Below are 20,095 nucleotides of genomic sequence, written 5' to 3'. Positions count from 1 at the left end.
GTTGCAACAACTTGCTTACTGAGTTTCTCATTATTTTCACGAAAATACTTAAGTCCCTGCTTCAGTAGGATTATTGGCGTCTTGATAAAAACTGTGCCTTGAGATCAATGGATAAACCACATTACAAAAGCATGCTGATTAGGCATGAATGTGTTTTCTCAAGGAACTAAAATCCAGGAGGCTTATTTCTAGTTATTATTCAATATTACAAACTCCCTCTTAGCACTTATGAATACTTGGGGTTATTTTGAGAGATACTGCACTATTTCACTAGTGTGGTAATATTGTAATCTTTCATTAAAATATTATGAACTAGATCAACTGAAAATAAATCAAGAGATATTTGGACATGATTCATTTGAGAGAGATATGGAAATGAAAAGTCCTTCTTATTTGGACAAAGTCCTCCAACCATCCCACCCCCACCTTAGCCCCATCCTTTCTTTAAGGTGCCAGCCACAGACCTTGAAATTTCTACATTTAGAAGCATTTCTTTCTGTTATGGCTTTGATTCAAAAGCCTATTATCAACATGCTTGAATAGAGTTCCTGACACCTTGTAAGCAACCCCAAATTTTCTTGAGTATTCAAGAATCTATGTTATTAAAGAAAAACAAACATCAGCACTCCATAACCCCTTAGCCCACATATTTTATCTAATTTCATAGTTGTCACAAAGCAGCTTTCAGAAGTTTGAAGCCCTAAAGACAGATGAATAGACATTTTGAAGAGTGGAAGATAAATGTGGGCAAACCAAAATGGCTGGGGGCTCTTGGGCTTCCAAAAGGCAGCAAATGTACACTGACTACTTGAAAGGAGGGCCGCAGGCCACCTGAAAGCCCAAGGGAACAGCCACACCATCACATATCTCTACATTGTGAGTTTATTTAAGTGTGAGTTTATTTATTTCCCTTCTACCTGAAGGGAAAATCCATTCCTTCGTGGCTATCATTTTAGCTAGGTTTGTCTGCCTTTGTTGCTGCAATGTCTATATCTGGTAGATGAATGCGTTCATGCAGGAAATCAACATAAGAAAACTGAACAACAACAGAACTGGCTTCATGTGTGTCTGACCTGTGTCCCCCGACACTTAGAAGGGCCTCATGCTTGCTCTTTTAATTATTTGTTGAACAAAGGCCTCACGTTTTCATTTTACTGATCTTAAACACGAAGGAGGCAGAGAATTAGAATCCAAATTCTCAATGGTTGAAAGTAAGCCTTCATTTCATTTGGAAGGTAGGAAATCGCAGGGATACAGTTGGAAAAAAAAATCACACACACACACACACACACACACACACACACACAGAAAAAACTGTATGTTTTTCTACCATGATCCTATTCATTGTTTTTATTACATAGTAAGTTTACTCCTTTACTTTTCTTATGTTAATCTTCCATTTTCCTTACTCCCATTATACTAAATATGTTTCATAAGAATTAAATTTCAAACACTGACCTTTTTTTCCTATAGCAATAAAACATTAAAATAACTTATACTCCTTTTGATAAATGGAGTTATTTGAACTTCATAAAGCACTAAGAAAAAATTTATAGTGTAACTGAATAATAAACACAGGTAGTAGAAGTCTTTGAGGTCTGGAAGGAGGAATGAAACAATGTATACTTCCTCCCATTTCATATATCTAATCCAATTTTCAGATCTAGGATCCATTCTAATCACTTAAACACCACATAAACTTCTTTGACATTTAATTATATTATGTGTATGCTTGGTACTATAGAAAGACTGACAGAATGAAAACTTCATTGAGTGTTTTCCTGGTTGCCAACCAATGAAATGCTCTGTAAGAATGGACAGTGGTTAACAAACGCCTGGCCTGGCAGTAAATTCTCCAGTCTTAAGAGCTTTGGAAAGGTCTGAGAGAGGCAGCTTGCTAAAATGTGGTTTAAATTGACTGGGGATACTTGTTAGGATTGAAATGAGATCTAATAGGCTCGCACAACCTTGATAAGAGCCTGTTTCACCAAGAGATACAATTCAGAGTAATTATTGGTTTTTAATTATACTTGGGTCGCCTCCAGCCCCAGTGCTTTCCTATGAAGGAGACATGAAGAAGCTGTTTTGCAATAAGGTAGACTTTTTGTGCCTAGGCTGAAGGTGGGATACATATTTAATCTGAAATGGTGCATTTACTGCATTTCTGCATTAAAATAGGCTTTTTCCAAGGTCAGATTTAGAGAAAGTTTGCATATGTTTTTGCTAAAAAATACTCAGATCCATTAAAGGAGGAATATGTATACATATTTCATGTGGAAAGGTGTGCATCAGGAAGTCACCTCACTGGGGAATTGTTTATAGGAACTATTTTTCTTTACTTAAATCATGAATGGTATAATCTTGCTTTTGTCAGACGAGGCCTATCTCTCATCAGCTGTTTCATCAGATGTCTTTCATCAACCCTGGGCTTGCCTGACTTTCTCTCATTTCAGGGGAATATAAAAGCCCTGGGTCTGTCTCAAGACATGAAATCCCCAAGACATAGAGTATGAAAATATCTATTAATATTTTGTTCTTTTTAATTTCTCATATTCTTTCCATTAAAAATATATAATTCATGTGTTTTAGATGTAAACTACTCATTTATGTGAGCAGTAGAATAAATAATCCCAGGCAGCAAAAAATAATTAAGTAGTTCAAGTTAGCTTTTTGCACATTTCTTTCCTTTTGAATTTCAGATTAGGTTTGGTTGACAGGCTTTAGCTTTTATTACCCCTGCAGTGGTAGCAGGGGGCAGATGAGGAGGAGAGAGGGGTGTTATTTTTTAAATAAACTTTTTTAAAGAATAGTTTTGGATTTACAAAAAAATTTAGAATAATTTTTACCAAAAAGATAGTATAGAGGGTTCCCATATTCTGCACAGTCTGTTTCCCCTATTCTTAACATCTTACATTAGTGAATCCTTGGTATTACACTGTCACAGTTAATTGGCATAATATTATTCACTAAAGTTCATTCAGATTTCCTTATTTTTTACCTGATGTCATTTTCCTGTTCCAGGACCCTGTATTACATTTAGTCTTTATGTCTCCTTAGCCTCCTCTGGGCTGTAGCAATGTCTCAAACTTTTCTTGTTTTTAACGACCTTGACAGTTTCAAGGCGTACTGGTAGGGTATTTTGTAGCATGCCCTAAACTGGGATTTGTCTGATGTTTTTCTCATGATTATACTGGAATTATGGGGTTTTCAAAGGAATATCACAGAGGTAAAGTGCCATTCTCATCAAATTTATCAAGGGTACATAGTATCAACATAACTTATCACTGGTGATGCTAATCTTGATCCCCTGTTTTAGGCAGTGTTTTTTGGATTTATACACCATAAAGTTACTCCTTACTCCCACCCCTTTTCCATACTGTATTTTGTGGAAGGAAATCACTATGCATGGCAACACTTAAGGAATAGGAGGTTATGATCTTTCTTCTTGAGAAGGAGTGTCTACATAAATTATTTGGAATTCTGCACTGGACATTTTTCTATTCCCTCTCATCTCTTAATCGATCACGCATTAATATTGGTATGACTCATGGATATTTATTTTACACTTTGGCTTACAATCTATGATGTTTATTTTGTTGTTTAAATTGTTCCAGTTTTGGTCATTGGGAGCTCTCCAGTTGGCTATTTTTATCCCTCTGACATGGGTATATGTTTTTTTAATAATATAATAATGATAAAAATAGTGAAAAGGCTTAAAAATCTGAAGAAATGCAAATTTATCATTCCTCTGGTCAAAGCTAAAGCAGAGGTTTTGGTGAAAAGGATGTTTTTCAACTTCTGCTCACTGTTTACATCAACTCTTACTGTTTTATTTCTGTTTTTTTTTTAACTTCTTTATTGGAGTATAACTGCTTTACAATGGTGTGTTAGTTTCTGCTTTATAACAAAGTGAATCAGTTATACATATACACATATCCCCATATCTCTTCCCTCTTGCGTCTCCCTCCCTCCCACCCTCCCTATCCCACCCCTCTAGGTGGTCACAAAGCACTGAGCTGATCTCCCTGTGCTATGGGGCTGCTTCCCACTAGCTATCTATTTTACATTTGGTAGCATATATATGTCCATGCCACTCTCTCACTTTGTCCCATCTTATCCTTCCCCCTCCCCGTATCCTCAAGTCCGTTCTCTAGTAGGTCTGCGTTTTTATTCCCATCTTGCCCCTAGGTTCTTCATGACCATTTTTGTTTGTTTGTTTTTTAGATTCCATGTATATGTGTTAGCATACGGTATTTGTTTTTCTCTTTCTACTTACTTCACTCTGTATGACAGACTCTAGGTCCTTCCACCTCACTACAAATAACTCAATTTCATTTCTTTTTCTTACTGGTTTTAAAATCCCCAAGCAATGATAAAAGGAGGTAACACCTCCACTACCCAATTATTTCATATATGTTTCTCCACAAATAATGAGAATATTGTGAGAGAACACTCTCTCACCAATTATAAGAATATTAACAAATTCCAGGACCTATCCATAGATCCTAGGTTGAAAAAAATAGTATATTTACCATGTAAATAAAACACAAATGAAGAATAAGCAATCCCTATAATGTACACTGTCTCTAAGTCAGATGTAGGAAACATCTGGTGTTGACATCACCAAGTGTTTATCTTTTTTAATTTTTATTTTATATTGGAGCATATTTGATTAATAATGTTGTGTTAGTTTCAAGTGTACAACAAAGTGATTCAGAAGACCTAAACAGACTTTTCTCCAAAGAACACATAAGATGGTTAAGAAGCACATGAAAATATGCTCAACACCAGGTGGTTTTAATGGTGTGAGTTACTGGCAGGTGGAAGTATAAAGTGGGTCAAATGTGTCCTTGAAAGCAACTCTTCCCTCTTCTTCTTTCCTGCTTCATTTTTTTCCCATTTCAGCAGAAAATTCCTCACCCCAGGGCACTTAGTGATTTCTGGCTGCCAATTTGACCCTACCTGTCATAGAGAAAAGCATCTGGTAAACCAAATAACAGAGCACACAATAAATCACCTAATGCTTTGACTTATTACTTAATGCAATTTCACTTGGCAGACATTTATGGAGTAGCAATTTTATGCTAAACAGGGGAATCGTGGAAAATAGCACAGCCTAGCAAGTGAGGCAGATACATACATAATCATGATTCAGTGAGATTAGAGACATTTAGTACGTATGCCTCCCTAAGATTTCATTTTTACCAATGGGATTTATGCGTGTTTTTTTATTATTATTATTCTATAGAGAGGAAAATGCTTATTTCAGGTGAATCATTAATTGTAGAATTTTAGGCCTTAGAGGGTGTGATGATATGGAATTAAAAATGGGCATTCCCTTCATCTCACAAATGAAACCTAGAAAACTGACTATAGGTATTGTTTTAGTTACATGGGACTAATCTTTTAAACACCTCTTCATATTCTCACACACATGTGCATATTTATCATTGTATCCCTAGTACTTAGCACAGAACCTGATAATACATTTTTATAATAAGTATATATGCAATAAATATTTTTTGTTCATATACCTTTTTTGTTTCTTTTTATTTCACTTGGACATTAAAAATTGAGTGTATTTTTTAAAGAAGTTATAAGTTCACAACAAAACAGAGCAGAAAGTGCAGTTCCCAGATACCCTTGCCCCTGCAAATGTACAGCCTCCCCCACTATTAAAATTCATTTGAGAATGAGAGGGAGAAAGGAAGAGAATTCGAGAGGGAGGGAACAGGCTGAAAGCAATGGTGAGTGCCAGGAGTAGGCATGGTTGTTTCTAGCATAAATGAGCAAGCAGTCTCAATAGCCTGTTAATTCTTTCCGATGTATAGTGGGCAATGATATTTCATGGGTAATATGGGATCAGATTGGAAGTTCAGGTTAGGTTGTTGCTGAGTTTGAGGTTATATAAATGTATCAAAGTCGACATGATTATTATAGAAGTAAAAGACATGAGGATTGAGGCCGTGTAAAATGGAGTTGGGGTCAGGATGTAGAAGAAGGAGCAATTAACTAACATTTATCAAATTACAATGCTGGGAATGGAAGGAGTAATACCTTGTTTAATCCTCACAAGAATGGAAGAGGTTAAGTAACTTATCCAAGGTTGCACAGCTAGTAAGTTTATGAAATCACATTTTGTTATTCCATTCTTGACACTAGGAGTTCTGGGGAGCAGTTAGAATTGTAGCCAGAGAGTAAGGCTATGCCCATAACATATCTACTCAAGTCCTCAGCAACGTTCTTGCAAAACTTCCTTTAGTATCATTTTAAAATGCAAAGTGTTTTAAAATACTACTGTATGCTTAAATACTCTTTGAACAAGAGACATTTTTAATAATCCTATCAAATTTGCATTAATGAATCTGGGCTTCAGAGTAACATCATCTTGCTTCAGATATTCCAGTTTTATACCTTTCAGGTGAAAGGACTGGTTTTCCTCTGAAGGGAAAAAGAGCTGTCATATTTATAATAGAGCATATCATCATTCATAAAATATAATCATGTTGGACATAACACTACAGGGTTTTATGCTCTCTTAAACTCTGAATGAATGAATATCCAGAGCAAGTTCTCTAAAACGTTAAGGATACAGATAGCAATAGAAGCATGGACATTGTGGTTTGTAGCCTTTGATCAAGGAAAGGAAAAAATAAAAGCTACAGTGCATTATCCTTTGTAATATATACTTAAGCTGATGACATATTTCATGACCCTTAAAGATACTTTTCAATTTAAAAAATAATAAGACAAAAAGCAAATTAAAATTAAAAAGTAAAGTTAACTTTTACTTTTAAAGTAAACTTTTAAAGTAAAATTAACTTTTTAATGGAAATGTTTTCTTTAAACTTATGTTAAAAACATAGTGTTTTATTGATTTGTTGTGTTCCTTTAGTCAGTGAAAAGTACAGTAGAATTTACTTACTAGGACATACCCTCATATAATATCAAATTTCTACTTTAAAAACTCAGAAAAAAAATACATGAAAACTATGATCTCCTCAGAGCCATGACCCATCGTATTACTGAACATGAAGTCTGAACTAAAACAGTATCTCAAATTCCTCAGCTAGAATGAGCAAATGCTAAGATGTAAAATGTATTGTAGAGTGAAAGGAAAGTGGTAACCAATCCTCCCTTTCTCAGTTCCTCACAAATAAAATATTGATACGTTCCAAATGTGCTCAATTCAATTAATATTTAAGGTCATTAAGGAGATAGCCTTGAACATGAAAGTTCACTCATGTATCACCACACCCACACCTACAGACAGCCCTCTACCAGACAGATTATCGTCCACATATGTTTTCTAAGAATATCATTTTTAAAAAACTGGTTAATCCTCCCCCCAAAAAATAAAGAGACAAAAATCATATACACCACATAAAATTAAAAGATGAGAAGTCATATACATTAAATATTAGTGAAACAATTAAAAATAATGTCCTAAATAATTGTTGACATGGTTATGAAACAAAGCAAATAATAGAACAGTTTTTGAAATACAAAAAATGCAATAATATTGTGTTTAAAATTCCATATTATATTATCAAAAATTGATAAAATAAAATTATTAGTCTATTTTTATAGACTAAAATAAAGCTAAACATATTACTTTATAATTTGGGAATAAAGGTAATCAGTAATAATAATAGCCAGTATTTATTGCTGTCTCATACCATATGTGCATTACTTCATTTAATCTTCATTCAATAAAATCACCTGAGGTAGTTAGTAATATTTTCTTTATTATACAAATGAGAAAGCTGAATCATAGAAAAGTTACATTATTTGCTTGAGGTTATAAAAATAGTATGTATACATCCCAAATCAAAAGGCATAAATAGCAAATCAAATGTCATCCTCAATGTAGCAAAACAGAGCTAAGGAAACTAAGAAAGAACAACGAAGCATTTTGTAATTAAAGTAAAAACTGACCAATTGGGCCTGGAAAGCAAAGCAACAAGCAAACTGTATCTTAACATTCTGTTGATAAGTGAGGTACTTAAACATTCATAGATATCACTTCATAACATTAAAAATATTACTATTTCAAGAAAATAATGGGTAAAATTGAAAATCAAAGACTTTGCCACTCGACAGTGATACTTTCATAATTTTCCACTCCTAAAACTGTGATTCACTTTCTAGATTGCTATTCTCAGCCTACCACTGCCATTAAACCTTCAATTGAGAAAATTAATAATATCACGTAGAACTTGCTCAGATGCCAGCCATCCCAACTAAAATTTAATTTTCATGTGCAACCATCCTTTTTTCCTTCCTCCAATTTTAGTAACCTCCCTGTGAAAGGTCAATCTATCAACTTTCTGCTTTTTCAGGAATTTCAAACCATCAGTATACCCACTCCGTGATCTGAATCTTTAACTTCTCTATCTCCTTGACACATTTTAATAGTGCCCATTTTAGCAACAATGGCAACTACAAGAAAAACTTCTGAATCCCACATGCCTTTCCAGGTACACATCTCACAGTTCTCTTGCTCTTTAGTAGAATGTCTTAAGCAAAAAAACAAAGGAAACTTAACATAATCTACTTCTCTTATTCTCATTCTATTTAAATCAGGCTTTTGCTCATGCTACAACAATGAAATTGCTTTTTAATTGTTACTAAGTTTAATTGGTGCTTTTAAAGTTCTCATCTTGCATGGCCTCTCTTTCAAACTCTGTTGGGTAGTCAGCCTTCCTACCTGGCCTCTCAATATTGGCATTTCTCAGGTCTTCATCTTGGGACTCACTTTCTTCTCATTTAACATTCTTTCTCTAGGCTCTCTAACTTCCTGCTGCATCAAATTAGAAAAGACAGTACTGAAGGCCAGATCAGGGCCAGGGCTATAGTTAATTCAGTCGGATTGGAGGAGACTGGAGAAGTTAAAGATTGCTTCAGACCTCCATAGGAGTGGGAGTAAAAGCAAAACAGAAATCTAGGGTAAATCATGGTTTCCTATATTTAGACTTAGTTACTGGGAGGCAGAATCACTGGAAGAAATTTGTCATAAAAACAATGGACTATGTTTTAGATATGTTAATCTTTAAGGAATTATGAGACTTCCTTGGTGGTCCAGTGGTTAAGAATCTGCCTTCCAATGCAGGGCATGCGGGTTCGATATCTAGTTGGGGAACTAAGATCCCACATGCAGTGGGTAACTAAGCCCATGTGCTCTAAAACCTGCACACACAACTAGAGATAAGCCCGCAAGCTGCAACAAAAGATCCTGTGTGCTGCTGACACAGCTAAATAAATAAATATTTAAAATAAATCTTTAAGGAATTAGATAGATCTGCTTACCCAACTATATATGACTATCTTTAGTGTTTTTTGCTTATAGAGAACTACTTATAATACATCGTCAATTATCAAAAATATTAATTGAGACTGAAACTCTTTGTTAAAAATTATAGAAAAAGTAAACTTAAGTATCAAGCTGGCAATACTGCTAATGTTCAGTTATAATCTAATACTATATAAAACCATGAATGCTATTATTGAACTAATAAAATAAAAAACCACTGAGGCAAAAAAGGAGCTGGAAGCCATTGCAGCATATTAATTCTCCATGATATCCATTCTTTGGAGACTGGAAATAAGGGCAAACCAGTAAGATATCACCTAATGCATCTGACATTCATTTTTTGAACTAAAAATGAGGTGATTAGATGTATGTTTTGATGTAAAATCATGGGTTATATCAGCATACTAAGCATGGTGCTATATCCCAGTGATGCTATGAATATAAAAACTAGATGATTTATGTCATAGAGTGTTCTGCCTATGTTTTCCTCTAAGAGTTTGATAGCATCTGGCCTTACATTTAGGTCTTTAATCCATTTTGAATTTATTTTTATGTATGTTGTTAAGGAGTGTTCTAATTTCATTCTTTTACATGTAGCTGTCCATTTTTCCCAGCACCACTTATTGAAGAGACTGTCTTTTCTCCATTGTATGTTCTTGCCTCCTTTATCAAAGATAAGGTGACCATATATGTGTGGGTTTATCTCTGGGCTTTCTATCCTGTTCCATTGATCTATATTTCTGTTTTTGTGCCAGTACCATACTGTCTTGATTACTGTAGCTGTGGAGTATAGTCTGAAGTCAGGGAGCCTGATTCCTCCAGTTCCCTTTTTCTTTCTCAAGATTGCCAAAAAACCAAAAAAACCAAAAAACTAGATGAGGTGTTGATGAATATAAGAAATAAATGGAAACTGATTTTGAGCAGCCTGTGACCAAGGTAAGAAAAAATGAGTTGCTGCTACAACATAATGTGTCATATAATTGTGTAGCAAAATAAGGCCAAGCTTTTATGGAAGCACACATTTAAGAAGGGATGTAATCATCCCTTCTGCTTTGTTTAAATGCATTTTGAAACCAAGGTTCAACAGCTTGAGAAAATCATAAAAAGTGAGTAGGATAATTCAGATTTCTGGTCCTCTCTTCTCCAAGTGAAATTAAATTAAAATGGAAGAAAAATTGAGTGCATCCCTGGGTATTATGTACAATTGAGGATAGATGTCTGTCACCATGCTGCCCTGAGTTTTAATGTAATTACTGTATTTTTTTTGTTTGTTTTTTTTAGTTTTCATAATTTCTGAAACATGATGTATTCATCTAGGTATAAAGCTCATAGAACCAGAATGAAAGACCTCAGAGACCAAATGCATTTCAATGGAAATCAGGAATCCAGTGAAATAAGAATAAATAACAGATATTGACATAATTTTGCAGCACCTGGCATGGATCATTTCCTTTGACTCTTCAGTCCCCTTGGTTTTAACTACTTTGAAAAGAAGTACACTAAGGAAATAATGTGCTGGTACATCCAGCAAATGCTCATTACAGTAGGGGAAGTGAAAAGGTGGGCTTTCTCCCGGAAACAGCTTCATTCCTACCTTATTAAAGTGGAGTATAAAGAAAATACAAAAATTTTACTAAATATGAGGGCAAAAAAATGTACCAATAAATTTATTTATTGACCATCCTTATAGTGTACTGCCCGGTGTGTATTGGAACAGAGTCTAATAACTTTTTTTGAGGAAATCCTAAACAAATTAATCTATTCTGATTTTGGAAAATAACAGAACTAAATAAATGCTTACAATTTAATGAGTGAAAAAAAAATGAATTTGGTCCATGAAAATATTCAGTAAAATTTTGATAGAGATGATAGTCCAGATTCAAACAAAAATCATATATTCAGAAAAAAATGCTTTAGAAAAACAATAATGGGGAAATAAGAAAAGCAGAAATGGGACAAAATATAAATAGTTTTTATTATTTTACATTGAACAGAGTGAAAAGATCATATATTAGTCTTGATGCAATGATTACAAAATGAAATGATCAGGTAATAAAGTAAAAGTTACCATGGTAAAATATAAAATAGGTTACACAACATACAAATCACAAGAGGAAATTAAAGAAGCATACCTTTTCCTTATAGCAAAAGACTGGAGAAAATATATCCAGGTAGAAGAGAACAGAGAAACAAGTAAACTAGAAAGAATTAAGATGAGAAAGTATGACCAAATAAAACAACTTTAACTAAATTGACTAAAAACTTTAATTAAAATAAAAGGCTCTCACATCCAGTTAATGTGGTGATTTAAAAATATATTCACAGATTCTCTTATACTGCTCCCTTCAAGAGGTGAAGGCTAATATATTATAGTAATGCAAAAATAATTATTATCCATAGACATGCAAATTCTGTCTTGTCTGGTAGAGATTTAATTGACTCTTCCCAAACTCCCTTTCCAGTTTTTCCTCCATTTACACAATCATTCAGTATTCTTGATCTATAAATGTATCTGTTTTTTGCATTCTCTTTTGACCAGTTATGATATCTACCTTGTTTCCTCATAAATTAATGAGTAGAATAAAAATTAGAATGTGTGTATTTTATTTCTGCATTATTGCCATAATTTTACTTTATTTTCGTGAAAAAAAATTGACATGTTTGCTTCAGGGAAAAAGAAAAGATTTTTTCCTTCAACTGATACTCATAGACCCTTATAAATATAATGTTTTCAGGTTCTCAATGGAGTGTCTTCATGTTCAACCAATTAATTATAAGCCATTTAATAAATTCTTATTTTGAGTGGTATCAATACACTCACTTCATTAAATTAAACAAACACAGTAGTTAAACAAAATGAGAAGACCAAGAAATATGCAGCCAATGAAAGAACAAGGTAAAAGCTCACCAGAACAAACAAATGACGACAAAACAGGCAATCTACTGGAAAAAAGAATTCAGAATAATGATAGTAAAGATGATCCAAAATCCTGGAAATAGAATGGATAAAATACAAGAAACGTTTAACAAGGACCTGGAAGAACTAAAGAGCAAAAAAAAAAATGATGAACAACACAATAAATGAAATTAAAAATACTCTAGAAGGAATCAATAGCAGAATAACTGAGGCAGAAGAACGGATAAGTGACCTGGAAGATAGAATAGTGGAAATAAATACCAAAGAGCAGACTAAAGAAAAAAGAATGAAAAGAATCAAGGACAGTCTCAGAGACCACTGGGACAATATTAAATGCACCAACATTCAAATTACAGGGGTCCCAGAAGATGAAGAGAAAAAGAAAGGGACTGAGAAAATGTTTAAAGAGATTATAGTGGAAAACTTCCAAAACATGGGAAAGGAAATAGTCAATAAAGTCCAGGAAGCACAGAGTCCCATACAGGATAAATCCAAGGAGGAACATGTCATGACATATATTAATCAAACTATCAAAAATTAAATACAAAGAAAAAATATTAAAAGCAGCAAGGTAAAAGCAACAAATAACATACAAAGGAATCCCCATAAGGTTAACAGCCGATCTTTCAGCAGAAACTCTGCAAGCCAGATGAGAGTGACAGAACATATTTACAGTGATGAAAGGGAAAAACCTACAACCAAGACTACTCTACCCAGCACGGATCTCACTCAGATTCAATGGAGAAATTAAAAACTTTACAGACAAGCAAAAGTTAAGAGAATTGAGCAGCACCAAACCAGCCTTACAACGAATGCTAAAGGAACTTCTCTAGGCAGGAAAAACAAGAGAAGGAAAAGACCTACAAAGACAAAACCCCAAAATTAAGAAATTGGTAATAGAAGCATACATATCGATAATTGCCTTATATGTAAATGGATTAAATGATCCAACCAAAAGACACAGGCGGGCTGAATGTATACAAAAATAAGATATATATATATGCTGTCTACAGGAGACCAACTTCAGACCTAGGGACACATACAGACTGAAAGTGAGGGGATGGAAAAACATATTCCATGCAAATGGAAATCAAGAGAAAGCTGGACTACCAATACTCATATCAGACAAAATGCACTTTAAAATAAAAATTATTACAAGAGAAAAAGAAGGACTCTACATAATGATCAAGGGATCAATCCAAGAAGAAGATAGAACAACTGTATATATTTATGCACCCAACATAGGTACACCTCAACACATAAGGCAAATGCTAACAGCCATAAAAGGGGAAATCGACAGTAACACAGTCTTAGTAGGGGACTTTAACACCTCATTTATTACCAATGGACAATCATCCAAAATGAAAATAGATAGGGAAATACAAGCTTTAAATGACACATTAGACCAGATGGACTTAATTGATGTTTATACAACATTCCATCCAAAAGCAGTAGAATACACTTTCTTCTCACATTTTCATGGAACATTCTACAAGATAGATCATATCTTGGGCCACAAATCAAGCCTCAGTAAATTTAAGAAAATTGAAATCAGATCAAGTATCATTTCCAACCACAACGCTTTGGGAAAAGATATCAATTACAGGAAAGAAACTGTAAAAAATACAAACACATGGAGGCTAAACAATACGTTACTAAATAACAAAGAGATCACTGAAGAAATCAACGAGGAAATCAGAAAACACCTAGAAACAAATGACCATGAAAACACGACGAGCCAAAACCTATGGGATGTAAAAAAGCAGTTCTAAGAGGGAAGTCTATAGCAATATAATCCTACCTCAAGAAACAAGAAACATCTTGCTTTAGAGAAAGCAATTAGAGAAAGAAGTACAAAAAAAAAAACCCCGAAGTCAGCAGAAGGAAAGAAATCATAAACATCAGATCAGAAATAAATGAAAAAGAAATGAAGGAAACAATAGCAAAGATCAATAAAACCAAGAGCTGTTTCTTTGAGAAGATAAAAATTATTGATAAGCCATTAGCCAGACTCATCAAAAAAAAAAAAAGGGAGAGGATTCAAATCAACAGATTTAGAAATGAAAAAGTAGAAGTAACAACTGACAATGCAGAAATACAAAGGATCATGAGAGATTACTACAAGCAACTATATGCCAATAAAATGGAAAAACTGGAAGAAATGGACAAATTCTTAGAAAAGTACAACCTTCCAAGACAGAACCAGGAAGAAATAGAAAATATGAACAGACCAATCACAAGCACTGAAATTGAAACTGTGATTGATTAAAAACTTTGCAACAAACAAAAGCCCAGGACCAGATGACTTCACAGGTAAATTCTATCAAACATTTAGAGACAACTTAACATCTATCCTTCTCAAACTCTTCCAAAATATAGCAGATGGAGTAACACTCCCAAACTCATTCTACAAGGCCACCATCAGCCTGATCCCAAAACCAGACAAAGATGTCACAAAAAAAGAAAATTATAGGCCAATATCACTGATAAACATAGATGCAAAATCCTCAATGAAATACTAGCACACAGAATCCAACAGCACATTGAAAGGATCATACACCATGATCAAGTGAGGTTTATCCTAGGAAAGGAAGGATTCTTCAATATATGCAAATCAATCAATATGATACACAATATTAACAAATTGAAGGATGAAACTCATATGATAATCTCAATAGATGCAGAAAAAGCTTTTGACAAAATTCAACAGCCATTTATGATAAAAACTCTCCAGTAAGTAGACATAGAGGAAACCTACCTCAACCTAATAAAGGCCATATATGACACACCCTCAGCCAACATTGTTCTCAATGGTGAAAAACTGAAACCATTTCCTCTATGATCAGGAAAAAGACAAGGTTGCCCACTCTCACCACTGTTATTCAGCATAGTTTTGGAAGTTTTAGCCACGGAAATCAGAGAAGAACAAGAAATAATAGGAATCCAAATTAGAAATGAAGAGGTAAAACTGTCACTGTTTGTAGATGACATGATACTATACATAGAGAATCCTAAAGATGCTACCAGAAAACTACCATAGTTAATCAATGAATTTGGTAAAGTAGCAGTATACACAATTAATGCACAGAAATCTCTTGTATTCCTATACACTAACAATGAACAATCAGAAACAGAAATTAAGGAAACAAGCCCATTCACCATTGCAACAAAAAGAATAAAATACCTAGGAATAAACCTACCTAAGGAGGCAAAAGACCTGTATGCAGAAAACTATAAGACACTGATGAAAGAAATTAATGATGATACAAACATAGGGAGAGATACACCACATTCTTGGATTGGAAGAATCAATGTTGTGAAAAATGATTATACTACCCAAAGCAATCTACAGATTCAGTGCAATCCTTATCAAACTACCAATGGCATTTTTCTCAGAACTAGAACTTAACATTTTACAATTTGTATGGAAACACAAAAGACCCCGAATAGCCAAAGCAATCTTGAGAAAGAAAAACGGAGCTGGAGGAATCAGGTTCCCTGACTTCAAAATATACTACAAAGCTACAATAAACAAGACAGTATGGTACTGGCACATAAACAGAAATATAGATCAATGGAACAGGATAGAAAGCCCAGAGATAAACCCACGAACGTATGGTCACCTTATTTTTGATAAAGGATGCAAGAATATACAATGGAGAAAAGACAGCCTCTTCAATAAGCGGTGCTGGGAAAAATGGACAGCTACAAGTAAAAGAATGAAAGTAGAACACTCCCTAACACCAGACACAAAAATAAGCTTAAAATGGATTAAAGACCTAAATGTAAGGCCAGACACTAAAAAACCCTTAGATGGAAACATAGGCAGAACACTCTATGACATAAATCACAGCAAGACCCTTTTTGACCCACCTCCTAAAGTGATGGAAATAAAAACAAAAATAAACAAATAAGATTAGTGAAACTTAAAAGCTTTTGCACAGCAAAGGAAACCATAAACAAGATGAAAAGACAACCCTCAGAATGGGAGAGAATATTTGCAAATGAAGCAACTGACAAAGGATTAATCTCCAAAATATACAAGCAGCACATGCAGCTCAATATCAAAAAAAGAAACAACTCAATCCAAAAATGAGCAGAAGACCTAAATAGACATTTCTCCAAAAAAGATATACAGTTTGCCAACAACCACATGAAAGGATGCTCAACATCACTAATCATTAGTGAAATGAAGATTAAAACCACAATGAGGTATCACCTACACCAGTCATAATGGGCATCATCCGAAAAATCTACAAACAATAAATGCTCCAGAGGGTGTAGAGAAAAGGGAACCCTTCTGCACTATTGGTGGGAATGTAAATTGATACAGCCACTATGGAGAACAGTATGGAGATTCCTTAATAAACTACAAATAGAGCTACCATGTGAACCAGAAATCCCACTACTGGGCATATACCCTGAGAAAACCATATTTCAGAAAGAAACATATACCACAATGTTCATTGCAGCTCTATTTACAATAGCCAGGGCCTGGAAGCACCTTAGTGTCCATTGACAGATGAATGGATCAAGGAGGTGTGGCACATATATACAATGGAATATTACTCAACCATAAAAAGATACAAAATTGAGTTTTTTTAGTGAGGTGTCTGTCATACAGAGTGAAGTAAGTCAGAAAGAGAAAAACAAATACCATATGCTAACACATATATATGGAATCTAAAAGAAAAAATGGTTCTAATAAACCTAGGGACAGCACAGGAATAAAGAAGTAGATGTAGAGAATGGACTTGAGGACACTGGGGAGTGGGGGAAGGGGAAGCTGGGATGAAGTGAGAGAGAGCATTAACAGACATACACTACCTAATGTAAAATAGATAGCTAGTGGGAAGCAGCAGCATAGCACAGGGAGACCAGCTTGGTGCTTTGTGACCACCTAGAGGGGTATGAGAAGGAGGATAGGAGGGAGGCACAAGAGGGAGTGAATATGGGGATGTTTGTATACATATAGTTGTTTCACTTTGTTATACAGCAGAAACTAACAGAATATTTTAAAGCAATTATACTCTAATAAAGATGTTATAAAAGGAAGTATTTAATTTTTCTCATATATTAAAACAAATCCAAGAAACGAACACTGAATTTGCTAACCTAGAGTAATTGATAACTTTGATAAAATAAGTTTCATTGTATTTGAATGGATGGAATTCCACTTAGACTGTTGAGGAGACAATGAGAAATAAGAAAGAGGTGGTTACATACCAGCAAGTGTTATCTAAATGTTTTGCTATAAAGAAGACCAAAGAAATGCCATGGTAACTACACAGAACATTTTTCCTTAATATTGAAGATGAAGATCATTACCAAATGCAATTGTTAATGACACAAAAAATTAGCAAACCTAACTGAAGATTACAGAAAAACCACCAAGTTGTTTAATATAGCAGCAAAGAATTTAGGCTTACGAGTAAGAAGCAGCTGGTTTTGAATCCAAGTATCCCTGCACACTGCACACATCTTAAATAAGTTACATAAACCCTTTCAGCATTATCCAATCATTCATAAAGGGAAAACCTTAAGTTTGACAATATTAAGGACTACACCAATATACTCCTTAAGAATTTGGAAAGTTAGAATATGCATTGTCATTGAAACATAAACTGCTACATAGAAAGAAATAAATAAGTTTATTTATATATATGCAATTTATATATTATATAAAAATGGATATATATAAAACATATAATGGATATATATACACACACATATACATACAATATGCATTTTGAAATTCATCTGTAGGAAATAGAATATCTACAAAGCCAATATTTAACAGTACTTAAATGAATTGCATTAAACTACCTAAAGAATCTTGTAAATAATCAGCCATTGAAGCAGAAATAAAAGGAACGTCACTGGAGAAGGTGCTGATCACAGTGATTCAAATACAATGCAAAAACAAGTGTACATTAGTCATCACCCCCAAACATCTCTGTTTCATATGGAAAGTCCATCTTTGGAGTAGAAATCACTGTATTGTTCTATAGCCAAGGGGATGTCTGTTTCCATTTTTGAAAGGAAACTCATCACAATAACAAGGGTGGCTTCTAGCTTTCTCAGGCAGGCACACTAAGCTTGATTGACTCCATTCCCTTGTTTTGTTTCCATGCTCACCAAGCCATTCTCATGCTCTTGTACACATCTAGCTCATGAAGAGGAAGTGCTGATGTGATGGACCTTTGAGTACTTCTCTGTCTTGAGACCATTAGTTCTTGTGGTAACTCAATAAAGTGGTTTCTAATTTCGATTTGGCTTCCCATAGCATTGGATGGCAGAAGAGAAAATGTGCTTATCACTCTGAGTTCAAGTATTTCCTCATCCTATGGCGTTATTTTCCATTGTAAAATAATAAATCAGAAATTTGTGCATGTTTCAACTCTGTAGACATTTGAAATAGTCTCTCAGGACCTAATTCTTCCCATGTACTTGAGAAAGTTTTTGAGTCTTAAAAGAGCTGCCTCAAATTTCAGGGGTTTGTCCTTATGATTCACCTGCCCTACTGGTTACTGATTGTGAGTCTCCATTAAAACAAAAACACATACTGCTTCATTCTTTCCTTTGAATGTTGCTCAGATTTAGTCTAAGGATTATGATGATACTAGAAATTACACACTATGATGACTATGTCTTGATGGATTGACATGTATTTCATGGCATTGAGAAAATTTCTCATCTGATTTCTGAAAATGTGTTATTTAAATTGACCATATTTCAGATTCATGTACAAAAAGTTGTATATGAGGATAATGAATTGAGACAACTAATTTTATTTCTTCGATTGTATATTTAAGATCAACATATTGTGTACTGATAAAATTACAAATACATTGTTGTAGTTTTAGGCAATATTAATATCTATCAAGATACCTTGTGCCAGATTTTAAAGTTATTTCTTCATGGGAACTAGATAGTTATAGTACTACTGTTATTGTTGCTTTCTCTCAGGAATCAGATTTTCCATTTTCCACAGTTAATTATTCTAAATATAACATCCTAGTTTGGGAACACAATAGAACAAATGAAATGTTATTTTCAAAATTCACAGGAAAATGTCATTTGCTTTGACTCTAATTTGCTGTCTATATTAGAAAAGTCTTGCTTAGACTCAAGTGTTTACATTTTGGATTTAATGAAAAGAATAATCATTCCTTTCATCATTTCTTTATTACTACCATTTTTGGAATAGAATTATCTCCTGCGTGTTTCTCGTTAACATTGAATGATCTGATGTAAGTGGTTGCCTGATTGCCTAAGCATGCCATTTAGGACACTACAGAGCACTCTAAAGAGTTGCTTCTCCCTCCCAAATTGCAGTTAAGTAGGAAAGTTCTTAAAACTTCAAGAGGCAAAGGCCATCTCCATTTCAGTGCTTCCATAATTGCATCTTATTTGGGCCCAAATGCCTTATGTGTAGTGTATAAAAATGGAACAGTAATATGAAGTGGAAGGGTTATCATTGTAATGCACATTTTAAAGAAACAGTGCTACTTCTCTTGACTTCCTGTGCTTTGAAGTGTTCAGAGAATGAAATGATGACACTTATGAAGAATCTGAAAAATTCCTTCTTGGGGAGACATTCAAGGTAGTGGAGGAGTAAGACGTGGAAATCACCTTCCTCCCCCAAAATACATCAGAAATACATCTACATGTGGAACAACTCCTACAGAAGAGCTACTGAACATTGGCAAAAAACCTCAGAATTCTCCAAAGGCAAGAAACTCCCCACGTACCTGGGTAGGACAAAAGAAAAAAGAAAAATCAGAGACAAAAGAATAGGGACGGAGCCTGCCCCTCTGGGAGGAAGCTGTGAAGGAGGAAATGTTTCCACACACTAGGAAGCC

The 20,095-nt window shown here is 34.3% G+C and overlaps 1 long non-coding RNA gene across 1 annotated transcript in view; it reads left to right on the top strand.

Moving 5' to 3' along the window:
• LOC309644423 overlaps positions 1–20,095 on the top strand; it is a 256,968-nt gene that overhangs the window by 193,639 nt on the left and 43,234 nt on the right. The window lies entirely within an intron of this gene.

This window comes from Balaenoptera physalus, assembly GCF_965194825.1.
Source record: "Balaenoptera physalus genome assembly, chromosome: 15".
NCBI classification, from domain to species: domain Eukaryota; kingdom Metazoa; phylum Chordata; class Mammalia; order Artiodactyla; family Balaenopteridae; genus Balaenoptera; species Balaenoptera physalus.
The sequence above is the reverse complement of the archived record's forward strand: the minus strand, read 5'-3'. Positions and strand labels throughout refer to the sequence as shown.